Genomic DNA, 13,259 nt, shown 5'->3' with positions numbered 1-13,259 from the left:
AAAGTACCTCCTCTCATCTGGGCACCTAAGAGACAGGAGGGATGAAGTTACAAGCAGCTAGCAGCCATCCTCTATCAGTATGATGACTTCTTTACAGATGAGGAATCAAATCTGAGCAGCTGTGGTGCCCAGAACACGCTTGCCATTTAAACAAGGCGCTTTCGTGCAGCTCTTGTTGCTCTGAGTCCTGAGCGCTGAGCATTTTCCCTCTCCGCTAACCCGGACACAGCCAATGCGGCATGTTCGCCTGCTTTCCGCCCGAACCCAGTCGCCTTATTTGTTAACAGCTGACACTGTTCATACAGGATGTACACATATCACTGGAAATGTCTGCGTACAGCTTAAGTGCATGCCAATGGGTTAAGCGTGACATTGTGGCAATATGTTTTCGAACTTTTGTTTGAGCTCTTCTAGAACAAATTGGCCCTTAAGTGAAAACATACAAACAGGAGAGATCCCAGGTGCTTCAAATTAGCAGAGACTTGGCTAATTCCATGGATTTTGGTATATTCGACATAAGCAAAGCTCATTCAATCTGGGGCCAACCTTGTACCTGATGTTAGCTGACTAATCTATCTTAAGAATTCCCCGAGCCCATAACAAAATATTCATTTACAATCTTCAGGTGTGTCTGCAACCCTTCCCTTCCCCTGGACGGTTTTGATTTTTACTAATTCTTAAAGTTGCATGATTGTTTATGGGCTTCTAAGTTTACCTGTCTCCGTGGTTAGTATAGCGGTGAGTATCCCCGCCTGTCTAAGATTACCTGTCTTCAGATCTTTCCATTGTGAGGTTCAAATGTGAATTCAGCAATGGGGGGAATAACACTGTCCATTTTATATATTGAGAACATACATTTACGTTCCTATTAATGAATATTGACAAAGATACACGATCCCGACTAATGTAGCTGGATGCTCATTTCACGATGTAACACGTTCCTGGAGGTATATGAATGGAGGCCTGCTATGGATGTTCAGCCTCATTAAGTGGGAACCCTGCAATTCACAGGCAACAGTGGCAATCATCAGACAAACGAAGCTGTAAGATAAAAACTAGCAGAGTCAGAGCCATAGCAGTATGTGCATCGATGACTCAAAGCTCCCCCTGCATTTCACTCCATAACTGGGTTTACCTTTTCATCATATTATACTCACAGTGACATACCCTTTCTGTGGCACCACTGCTTCAGAGTGTCCCAACTGATGCCTATTCTAAAGGAGATTGTTTGCGATTTAAAGTTGGGGAACCCAGCTTCATATGGTATTGGAAGTCTACTCTTAATAGTCGAACCCAGTTAAATATAAAATCATCCACATTAAGATTTCAGAACACAGAAGAATGCTTCCTAAATTAGAAATATATTCTATAAATATAGTATTATACTCTTTGCTTTCCATTTCGCTGGTAGGTTCTGCTTTAGTAACACAAATTTTAAAATAGGATTTAGGTAAAGAATCTAAATAAATATAATTGTGCACTGCCTGTAACAGTTTTTTTTTTTTCTTAAGCAATAGAAGAGAATTGCTTTCTCAAGACAGTGCCAGGCAAGAAAATTGTCGCAGAAAACCGAAGCAAAAAATAATCTAAGTGAAAAAAATATATAAATACATTCTTTATAGCTATGGTAAAAGAATCACACTGTTACTTTATGAAAATTCTTTAGAACAAATTTCACGGAAATTTAATTTTCTAAATTACGGAAACAACGGTAGTACATTAACTGAACAATAATAGAATTTCATATCACCACCCACAAGGATTCTGGATTACTAGAATAAATTAGTGGGTTTTTTTAATCAGAAAGAAAATGTTATGATTATTTTAAAAATATCTATGTCATACTGTAAGGAACCGGCATTTTAAACCTTATGTCTTGTAACTTTATTTCTCTTAGGGCTGAAGCTCAGAATTTTCATTATAAGTCAACTGTTTGGGATAAAAAAAAAAAAAAAAAGGAAAGCAATGCTCCTTTAATTCCACAACTCTTACCTGCTTTTATTATCTTCAGTGATCTGAGAAAAAAAAAAAAATCCACAAAATCTTTCCTTCTGCCAGCCTTCATTGGTCATAATTGTTTTTTGTTCCAAATCCACACGCTGGGCCATGCACGGTGGCTCACACTTGGAATCCCAGCACTTTGGGAGGCTGAGGCGGGCGGATTGCCTGAGCTCAGGAGTTTGAGACCAGCCTGGTCAACATGGCAAAACCCTGTCTCTACTAAAAATACAAAAAACTTAGCCAGGCACAGTGGTGTGAGCCTGCAGTCCCAGCTACTCTGGAGGCTGAGGCAGGAGAATCGTTTGAACCCGGGAAGTGGAGCCTTCAGTGAGCCGAGATCATGCCACAGCACTCCAGTCTGGATGACAGAGAGACTGTCTCAAAAAAAAAAAAGATTCCACACGGATCCCTCCTTGTACTAGCATGCCCTGGTACTTTGGAATAACAAAGAAGAAGAAGGAAAAAAAGGAAGTATGTGGCTGGTGGTGACTTTAGAGATCGATTCCAAGACTCTTAACAGGCTCCAAAAGAAATTGTAGCTGTGAAAGCAAGGGGGCTTTGCATACGCGATGGAGAGAGAGGCGTGCAGGGTGCGTGGTTTTGGAGAGCTGGAGCTACCAAGCCCCTTGGACTTGACTTGCACCTCCAGTGGGTGAGCCCGGGCACTACGGTTCATTTGCCTTACGGCTCCCCACCTGCCTAATGTGTGGGATGGAACCCACTCCTCCCAGGGGAGGACAGACGGGTTAAGGTGCCTCCTGGTGGCTGTGTGGCTCTCAAAAGAGGGAAAGAGATGGGGATAAGAACACTCTCTCTTAGTTCTGTGCTGGCTTGGGAAAGGGAGGATGAAGACAGAACCACTAAATGACTGAGGTTTCCTTCTCTTTGCCTGTTTGATCCGTCAAACCAGTGTCCCTACACTGAACCCACATGCTGAGCTCAGGAGTGTGCAAGGGTCTGAGGGGCAGCAGGGATACCCCTTGCGAAGCTGTGTGCTTCCCTTTTGCCCTTTTTCTCGCAATGCTCTGGAAGGAGGCTTAAAAATAAAAAGAACTGAGATGGGCCATTGGATTCTCTGGTGCCAAGTCTCAACTCCCAGTGCAGAGAGTGAGATGACCAAGCCATGGCCTGAGTGTCCACTTTGAGAGAGTCAACACCTCAGCTTAGGGTTTCTCTGACTGTCCACCTTGAGAGAGTCCATACCTCAGCTTAGGGTTTCTCCCTGTTAAAATGCAGCATGTCCGCCTCTTTCCAAGTTCTCAATCTGGTCCCGGTTCTTCCTACACAAATTCATTTTGGACACCTTGCCAACGGGGACCCCTCCTCCTGTCTTCCTGGTTTCCTGTTCCTCTCCTCACAACCGTGAGCTGCTGCTGGTGCATTTGTTCAGCCGTTCCACCCCCCTCCTCCGCCCCCCTCATCCCGTGAGCACTCTCCTCAATCCTCCCCATTCAGCCTGGGCAAATCATCATGTCTTCTTGACATCTTAGACAACTCCAGTCCAAACAGTGTCTCTCATCTCTTCTACATGGTTTATATTTACGTTATGTACAGTTTAGTGCCACATATGAAACAATCTGAAGGAATCAACGACTCTAAAGAAAGACACCAGAAAGCAGCTTCTCCTCTCTAGTTTCAGCTACTGCTCTGTGAACCGCAATCAGATGTGGAAGTTGAAAATTTAATTACTTTTTTTTTTCTGTTTTTTGTACACCTAAAATATTGTAGACCCTTAAAAAATATGTCATTAGAGAAAAAAATGAATGAATGGATAAATGGATAAATGAATGAATGCAAGGCCCTTGTTGAGGTACTCTAATTAATTAATTAAATTCAGCTTTTATCTCAAGGAATTTGCAATATAAAAGAGAAGATAAACTCTTTGCAATTTTCTCTTATATAAAACAGAATGGCCACCCTATCATAAATAATCTGGGAGCTGACAGAAGAGAAAGACTAATTATGTCTGCCTCAGAAAAGGCTTCATATAGAAGACATAATTTGAGTCACTTTTGAAAGACTAGGATTTAAAAGGTAGAAACAGTCTTGAGGAACATTCCAGAAACTTCTGAGAGGTTATAAATGCTGGACAGGAGCAAAGACACGGAAGGCTGTGAGCTCCTTAAAACCGGAGTCTATGCCTTATGTGTTTTCATCTCCTCCTCCTCATCTCAGTGCCTGACTGCAGCAGTAACTGTGTGAGGATTTGGTGCTATGTGCAGGGGTATATTTTGAAAAGGTGGGAAATTTGGCTATTACAGGATTTTAGAGAGGTAGGAAATAGTTTCAAAGATTAGGCTGAAGGCAGAAGACCCCAAGGCTCACCTCAGGAACACAAGACATGATTCTGGGGGTGGGAAGGGCTGACTTGCTGGTTCGGTCCTTGTTCTTCCACTCACCTGTTGTGTGACCTTGGAGAAGTTTGGCCACTGCAGCCTTAAGGTTGCTTACCTGTAAAAAATGCATGGAAATGGGTGGATGGGCCCGTCATGTGCCTGCGAGGTTCTGCTGGTCACCATCTGCTGCTAACTGTCTCTTCGAGGTTCAAAACCACCAAGGAGGGGGTGGTAGGGTGGGGCGTTGCTCTCTCCCCCTGCTTTATGCTCATCCAGCTGTGTGCAGAGCAGCTCCTCCCTGGGCTACTGGAGGCACAGGGCCTAGGCCAAGATGCTGCCAGGAACCCCTGGAAATCGTTCAACTCTCATTTCTTTTTTTTGTTTGTTTTTGTTTTTGAGATGGAGTCTCGCTGTGTCACCCAGGCTGGAGTGCAGTGGTGCGATCTCGGCTCACTGCAACCTCCACCTCCCGAGTTCAAGCAGTTCTCCTGCCTCAGCCTCCCTAGTAGCTGGGACTACAGGTGCCCGCCACCACACCCTGCTAATTTTTGTATATTTAGTAGAGACAGGGTTTCATGATGTTGGCCAGGCTGGTCTCAAACACCTGACCTTGTGATCCACCCACCTAGGTCTCATTTCTTTGACAATAAGAAGAGAAAAACGATTATAGTAATAATGAATTCCTCTTGGATCATATTCATGTTTATATCAACTTATTTAAAAATACACCTTTTAGTATTTGTATAGAGGAACCACCCACCTCTGTCCCAAAGAAAACATGCCTGGGACCATGGACGTCATGTCACTGTGCTGATTGCTTGAGCTTCTCTTGTGAACCATGTGCTGGTGGCACAGAGTTGAAAAACACTGATAAGGGGCCTGTCCTCAGGGACCTTCTATCTGAAGGTGTGTAGCTAGGTCGTGCGATTGACTGAGTAGACTCGTAAAACATCACATACGTGCACGGTTTTTGCAATGAATAGGGTATACTTCTAGAACACCAGCAAACCATGTTTGCCCCTAAAAAGCAAAAGTAGGTTAACATTCAGGTAACCCTGTTGAATCCTCAATCCAGCTGGAAAGGCGAAGCTCCAGCCAGCGTCGGAAAAGTCACTGAAGCTGTGTGCACGCAGGTAGGTGCACTGGTAGCATCGGACTCACGGAGTTTGCTCCTGGGGCAGTGTCGTGGTTAAAATGCAGTTTGGAAAAGAAATGTTCAGAAGTTCTAGGGAAGTGGCAGGAACCCAGTGCTACTAACTAGGCTTGTAGTCCGACGTGTCAAGAGCAATTTTATATGGAGTGACTTCCCTTCCGAGGGCGCAAGAAGAAAGTGTTGCTTTTTGCATGAAAGTGTCAGTGCTTGCAACTTATGAAAGACACTGCTAAAAGCAGAGGCTCTATTTTTATTCTCCACAGCCTGGCCACCGCGGTGCCGGGGGCTCTGCTGCCAAAGAGGAAACATGCACAAGTCTGGTCAGTAAATATCACCAGCTAGACAGTCCCAGCTGTTGTTCCAGGATGCGTTTTCTCATTCCTATCTGACAGGTTATCCTTCCCAGAGCCGGGATCCAGAGGGTTTTCTAGTGTGGGAACTAGAAGACATAACATAAAGTTTACCATTTCAGCCATTGTTAGGTGTGCACTTCAGGAGCATTGAGTACGTTCACATTGTTGTGCAACAAAATCACCACCGTCCATCTCTGGAAAGTGTACATCTTTCCCTGATTGAAACTCTGTCCCCATCAAACACTGACTCCCCATTATCCCTTCCTCAAGCCCTGTCCACCCCGCTTCCACTTTCTGTCTCCATGAAATGTGGTGACTTGAGGGATATCCTAGGAGTGGAATCATACAGTATTTGCCTTTTGTGTCTGGCTTGTTTCACTTAGCATGCTATCTGCAAGCTTTATCCATGTTCTGGCATGTGTCTGAGCTTCCTTTTCAAGCAGAATAATATTCCACTGTAAATGAATACACGATGTTTTGCTTATTTGTCTGTTGATGGACACTGGGGAGGTTCCCACATTTTGACTATTGTGAATAATGTTGCTGTGAGCGTGTCTGTTAGGACATCTGAGTTCCTGCTTTCAATTTCTTGGGGCATATACCCAGAAGTGGAATTGCTGGATCATAAGCTAATTCCATGTTTACTTTGTTGAGAAACGGCTATGCTATTTTTATACAGTGGCTGTAGCATTTCACATTCCCACCAGCACAAGAATTCCAATTTCCCTACATCCTACAAAACTTTATCTTTTGCTTTTTGTCTTTATAGCTGTCAGCCTAGTGGCTATGAAGTGGTATCTCATTGTGGTTTTGATTTGCATTTTCCTAATGACTAGTGGGATTGAGCGTGTTTCCATGCATCTGGGCTTCTAACTCTGTGTCTGCTTTGGTTTGGATGGTTGTTGCTGCAGCAGGAAGTGTGGTCATAAATAGGAATATTCATGCCGGGAAGCTGAGGGAAACTTGAGGGATCACCTAGACCAGCTGATATGGTTTGGCTGTGTACCCACTCAAATCTCATCTTGAATTGTAGCTCCTATAATCCCCACGTGTTGTGGGAGGGACCCGGTGGTAGGTAATTGAATCATGGGGCGGGGTGGGGGGGTGGGGGGGTGGGAGGGGGGGCCAGTTACCTCCATGCTGTTCTCTTGGTAGTGAGTGAGTTCTCACGAGATCTGATGGTTTTATAAGGGGCTTTCCCCTTTCTCTCTGCACTTCTTGCTTCCGTCATGTGAAGAAGGACATATTTCCTTCCCCTTCCGCCATGATTGCGAGTGTCCTGAGCTCTCCCCAGCCCTGCAGAACAGTGAGTCAGTTAAACCTCTTTCCTTTATAAATTACCCAGTCTTGAGTATTTCTTCACAGCAGCATGAGAACAGACTAATACACTAGCCTTTTACAGCCTTGTGAGATTTTTGTAGAAGCAGCACAGTGGTGGGTGATCTGCTGGGCCTGGGGCTAGGGGAGACTGGCTGCACCTTCCTCTGGCTCCCTCTGCCTCCAGGATGGGCTCCAGGTCTCCTTCAGGGAATGCTGCTGGAAACTACCCAGCAAGACCAAGCCCTGATTTTACAGATGGGCACGATATGTGTCTAAGGCGCTATGGCCCGCGAGTGACAGAGCGAGGACTACAGCTTAGGTCGTTAGAGCTTTTTTATTTTCCATGCCAACCACCCCCACTGCCTTCAGAGATGGAGTCAGGCAGGGAGTGCTAAGAGTCAGAGTGGAAAGGAGGACTTCTGCGCTGAGAACACAGAAGGTTCACCACCAGGGATGCTGCCACAGTCTCAGGAGTGATTTGCATCAATTCGATAAACGTTTATCTGGAAACATCCAAGTGTCAGGTATGTCGGAGTATATAGATATTAATAAACAAAGATCTCATCTCATAGATATTCACAGTCACAGAAATAAAACCATAGGCGCTTGCAAACGCTTGGGAGTAGGAAGAGGGCAGAGCTGCTGTCTCATGATTGGAGCGTGGGCTCAGGGGAACCCTGGTGCATGTGGCATTGGGAGTGACAAGAGTGGTCTGGGAGAAAAACAGCAAACCATTCAAAATAATTACGCTTACTTTGGACAGAGGAAGAGGATCATTCGGTGACAGCAACGTCAGAATGAGAATCGAAAATTGAGGGACATGAGTGAAGAGGTGTTTACTGGGACACAGGTATGGGCATAGCTGAAGGCGGGGTGGAGTGGGGGGGACCCAGGTGTGAGCATAGCTGAAGGTCTAGGTAGGGTGTGGGGACCCGGCTATGGGAATAGCTGAAGGCCCAAGTTGGGAGGCGGACCCGGGTATGGGCATAGCTGAAGGCCCACATGGGGTGGGGGGAACCCGGGTGTGGGCAGAGCTGAAGGCCCAGGTGGGGTGGGGGGGACCTGGACGTGAGCATAGCTGAAGGCCCAGGTGGGGTAGGGGGACCCATGTGTGGGCATAGCTGAAGGCCCAGGTGGGGTGGGGGGGACCTGGACGTGAGCATAGCTGAAGGCCCAGGTGGGGTAGGGGGACCCGTGTGTGGGCATAGCTGAAGGCCCAGGTGGGGTGGGGGGGACCCAGGTGTGGGCAGAGCTGAAGGCCCAGGTGGCGTGGGGGGGACCTGGGTGTGGGCATAGCTGAAGGCCCAGGGTTGGGGGGAACTGGGAGGGGTATAGCTGAAAGCCCAGAGTTGGGGGACCTGGGTGTGTGTATTGCTGAAGGCCCAGGGTGGGGGGATCTGGGTGTCAGTATAGCTGAAGGCCTGGCCGGAGGTGGAGGGTGGTGTTGCTATGTGGAGAAGAGGCCCTGTCTTTCTGTGGGAACCAATGTTCAGAAGTTCTCTAATAGTTTGTCAAGGACACAAAAGGTATAGAATTCTGTAATATGTGCTTATAATAGAAAAGAGTTTTAATGCTGAAGAACAAGTGGTCTTTTATTTGCTGTATTTAAAGAATGGCCTTACTGAAATGAGCTGTGCTAATGCAGACACGAGAAGGGGAAGGAATAATATGCTCACACGTTTACTAGGGGCAGGGATAAACAGATTTTACAGATTCCTACTGGGGAAGCCTAGAAGATAAAGTTTCTTTATGAGAAAACTAAGATTGTTGCCAAGTACATCACCTACTAGACCCAGGAGCAGATGATTCGTATATCTGACTGAGCCCAGTGATGTACCTGACCAAAGCTCTGAGTTATGAAAACCCAAATATTAGGACAATCTCATATTTAAATACAAGCATAGTTTCTCAACAAAGTTGCCTTAATAACCTAGAGAGTGACGCCTTCTCCCTTCCTCTTCTTTCTCCCTTCCTCTCCTTCCTTCCCTCCTTCCTTTCCTTCCTTCCCTCCTTCCTTTCCTTCCTTCCCTCCCCTCCTCTCCCTTCCTCTCCCCTCCTCTTCCCTCCCTCCCTCCCTCCCTCCCTCCTCCCTCCCTCCCTCCCTCCCTCCCTTCTTTCCTTCCTTCCTTCTTTCCCTCCTTCCTTCCTTCCTGTTCTCTAGCCCCTTTCAGGGTGGGAACCTTTAATAGAATGGAATTCTAAAGAACCTGAAGTCTTCAGAAGTGTACAAGACTGGTGTTACTCAATATTTAGTGTTGCTTTTCCAATTTGAAGCCAGGATGCTGGAGGAAGATCCAAGATCCAGGGAATAACTTTGAGTGATTGTAACTGGAGAGAAGAGGGACTCCTGGAGGTCCACATGAGGTTAGTTCTGAATGGGCTAACGAGTAAAATAAGAAACAATTTTGCACAATACCTTGAATGCCATTGTGTGTTCATGGTGATCCAATACTAAGACTTTCCTATTGGTAATAGCCTGCATTTATATACCTTCCAAGATGGTAAGGGTGTCCCTAAAGAGTTGCTTGTGGGCCGGACGCGGTGGCTCAAGCCTGTAATCCCAGCACTTTGGGAGGCCGAGACAGGCGGATCACAAGGTCAGGAGATTGAGACCATCCTGGTGAACACAGTGAAACCCCGTCTCTACTAAAAATACAAAAAACTAGCCGGGCGAGGTGGCGGGCGCCTGTAGTCCCAGCTACTTGGGAGGCTGAGGCAGGAGAATGGCGGGAACCCTGGAGGCGGAGCTTGCAGTGAGCTAAGATCCGGCCACTGCACTCCAGCCTGGGCGACAGAGCAAGACTCCGCCTCAAAAAAAAAAAAAAAAAAAAAAAGAAAAGAGCTGCTTGTGGGTGTTCTAAATAAGTTTTAAGGTACAATGAAGTGTCTGGGGGCATTTCTGGCCAACAACACAAGAGAAGGGGTAATGGTCTAGGCAATGGCAGCATATTCTTATGCTCAGGCGTGATGGCTGTGGGTAGGTGTAATGACTGCCTTGGAAGAAAATTTAAAAATCCTTTAATCCTACCCACTTCTCTGAGACATGGAAAAACCTCAGTATTTCAACACATGAAAAGAGCTAAATTCCTTGCTCAGGATCAAACAGCTGCCTATGGGCAGGGCTCTGGTGAGAACCGAGGCTGTCTGAGTTTTAGATCAATGCCTTTCCAGTATGCAATCACTCAGTGGGCATTGGTGAAGACCACCCACTCCCCTCTCTCCTGCAATCCAGGTAGTCCTGTGGTATAGCCTCATCCTCAGGCGTGTTTGAAGCAGGTACAGCTCATTCTACTCTGGAGGACATGAAGAAATTAATTAAGCACCAGCAGCGCCCAGCCATCATTTTAAAGAAAATCACCATTTAGATTTTGGGGCTCTCTGGGTGGTCATGACTATGTCTCACCACAGATTATATTGGGTGGTAATTTTCTTCTTGCATGAACAATGATTCCTCCTAGATTCGCTTTACAATCTGGTGAATATTAAATTGTTATTACAGCATCGCTTCCTTCACTTCATTTTATTTTACTACCAAGGTTATGGGCTCAATGTTGTAGTTAAGTTTATTTCACTTACAATCAAAATCTATTTTGGTCACTTGTTAGGTTTCTCTATCTTGTTTGTAAATTGGCTTCCTTTTCTGCTGCAAAGGTAGAAGAGGCCAGGGCAGAGGCATTAGGCTTGATTTCATGTTTCAAGAGTAGGTAGCTTTCTGCTATCTGAATAGTGACCTGATTCTCAGACCCGTCGTATTAGTCCACTCTAGCATTGTTATAAAAAACTACCTGAGACTGGGTAATTTATAAGGCAAGAAGGTTTAACTGGCTCGTGGTTCTGCAGACTGTGCAGGAAGCATGGCTGGGGAGGCCTCAGGAAACTTATGGTGATGATGGAAGGCGAAGGAGAAGCCAGCATGTCCCGCATGGCTAGAGCAGGAGGAATAGAGTGAAGGGGGAAGTAGATTTGAAGATTTGAAGATAGTGAGATTTGAAGATCTCACAAGATCTTCACCAACCAGATCTTGTGAAAACTCACTATCATGAGAACAACAAGAGAGAAATCTGCCCCCCATGAGCCAATTACCTCCCACCAGGCCCCTCCTCCAACACCGAGGATTACAATTTGACATGAGATTTGGGTGGGGACACAGAAACCATAGCACCCTGTTCAAGGTGAAATAGTTAAATTCATAGGTTATGTTCCCTTGTTACTTTTTATGTATCCCTAACAGTTGGTGTGTCCTTGCGACTACAGTAATCACATTTCCAGCTCTGCAAATGTGATGCTTTGACATCTGCTCTGCATGGACATACTGGATGCGTAATCTTCTGGACCACCCTGTCATGTGCCTGAATCACCTTGCAATGGTTCCGGTCTCCTTCTCCCTACCTCCTCTTCTTGGAAGAAGTTCTGCTTTCCACTAGGACGCATCCGGGGGCCACCTCTCAACCACCTTTTTATCATACTCTCACACTCAAGACCTCTCCCTATTCATCTGCCCTAATCACCTCACAACCAGATCTGAGATAACTGAGGCCAGTCCCTATGCCCCAGAGCCCCCAGACTTTATTCAAACTAGCCAGACCGAAGCCTGCTAAGCCTGCCTTGCTATGGAAGCCATAATAAAGGCTCTTGCCAGCTCTCTCCTCCCTCTGCCTCTGGCCTTGGGCTTCCCTGGATGGCCCTGGGGCTGTGCCCACCTCTTTCTCTTGAGATCTGTGAGTAGCAAACCACCTTTCCCATGGTAGCTGACTCCCAGGTGGCTGGCCTCGCCACAACTCAAGTTTTCTATTAATACCCTAAGTTGTAAGACAGCTATGTCTCTTTATTCCAGCAGACATTCTAAATGTACTATCTTTTTGGAAATGTCACATTCTTCAGTTATCTTTTTACACAGTTTCACCTTCGCTCACTCATAACAGATCCAATCATTTGATTTTGTAGAAATTTCTTAATGTAGACATCAAATACCATTCATTCTATTGTCTGAATCTTGTGCTAATTGTATCATTGCAGTTGGAATTTTTGCTATTTATTTACTTATATTTACTGGCCATAAGCTTTAGGTCCACTCTTTCTTTCTAACCAGTCTATAAAACTGAGGTTCTCTTTGGGTCTCCTACTTTCTTGTTAAGGATTGCAATATTTACTGATTAAAAGAAAGAAATCTGCCTAAGTAAAATCTCCTCAGTGCTGGGCCAAATACTTTATTCTCCTTGTAATGTTGATCTTTTTGTTTTTTATTTTATTTTATTTGAGAGGCAGGGTCTCACCCTGTCACCCAGGCTGGAGTGCAGTGGAGTAATCATTACTCACTGCAGCCTGGAACTCCTGGGCTCAGGCGATCCTCCTGCCTCAGTCTCCTGAGTAGTTGGGACTACAGGCATGTGCCATGGCACTCAGCTATTTTTATTTTATTTTATTTGTTTGTAGACATAGTTTTTTTCATGTTGCCCAGGCTGGTCTGAAACTCCTGGGGTCAAACAATCGTCTCGCCTTGGCCTCACAAAATGCTGGGATTATAGGCATGAGCCATCACGCCTGGCCGATCTCTTTATTTTGTGAATGTCTTGACTTCATATTTATAGCTTGTTATGAGCACCTCTGGGTCACATCAATAAATAAGCCCATCAGTCAATGGATCCTGTGCTGTGTTCTGTTCTAGGTTCTTTGGGGAATGCGGGAGAATGATCAAAGTTTCATGGATCTTGTACCCAGGTTAGAAAGACAATGCTAAAACACATGAAATTACAGAAATAATACCAAAATATGATGAAGTACTAAATTATGTGTAATTTTTATCTAAATGCTGCCTGATTTTAGGGATGAAGGTAATCAGGGAAGTCATTAGTTGGGATAATTATTGGGACCTCAAAAACTGTTTAGATGGTGACAGACTGCTGGAGATAGACTGATCAGGGTATGTTTTTTTAATCAAATAATTACCAGACCAATAAAAAAAGAGGATGGAAAAGGAAGGAGAAGAGATGAGCAGGAATAGAGATGGGATTGGCGATACTCTATTAGTCCAGGGCTTTGATGGTCTAATTAAAAAATTCCCAGTCATCCTTTAAAGAACAGGGCACACTACAGGCT

General features: G+C 45.3%; 1 long non-coding RNA gene across 1 annotated transcript; it reads left to right on the top strand.

Annotated features, from left to right (window-relative positions):
* The first annotated feature begins 7,184 nt into the window (after nt 1-7,184).
* On the top strand, nt 7,185-12,512 carry LOC117082620. Its single transcript, XR_004436710.1, has 4 exons — nt 7,185-7,687; nt 7,927-8,013; nt 9,325-9,527; nt 11,395-12,512. It is a non-coding gene; the product is annotated as an uncharacterized LOC117082620 (long non-coding RNA).
* Nucleotides 12,513-13,259: the final 747 nt, after the last annotated feature.

This window comes from Trachypithecus francoisi, unplaced genomic scaffold (assembly GCF_009764315.1).
Source record: "Trachypithecus francoisi isolate TF-2019V2 unplaced genomic scaffold, Tfra_2.0 Lachesis_group9, whole genome shotgun sequence".
NCBI lineage: Eukaryota > Metazoa > Chordata > Mammalia > Primates > Cercopithecidae > Trachypithecus > Trachypithecus francoisi.
This window is presented reverse-complemented; position numbering and strand designations above follow the sequence as displayed.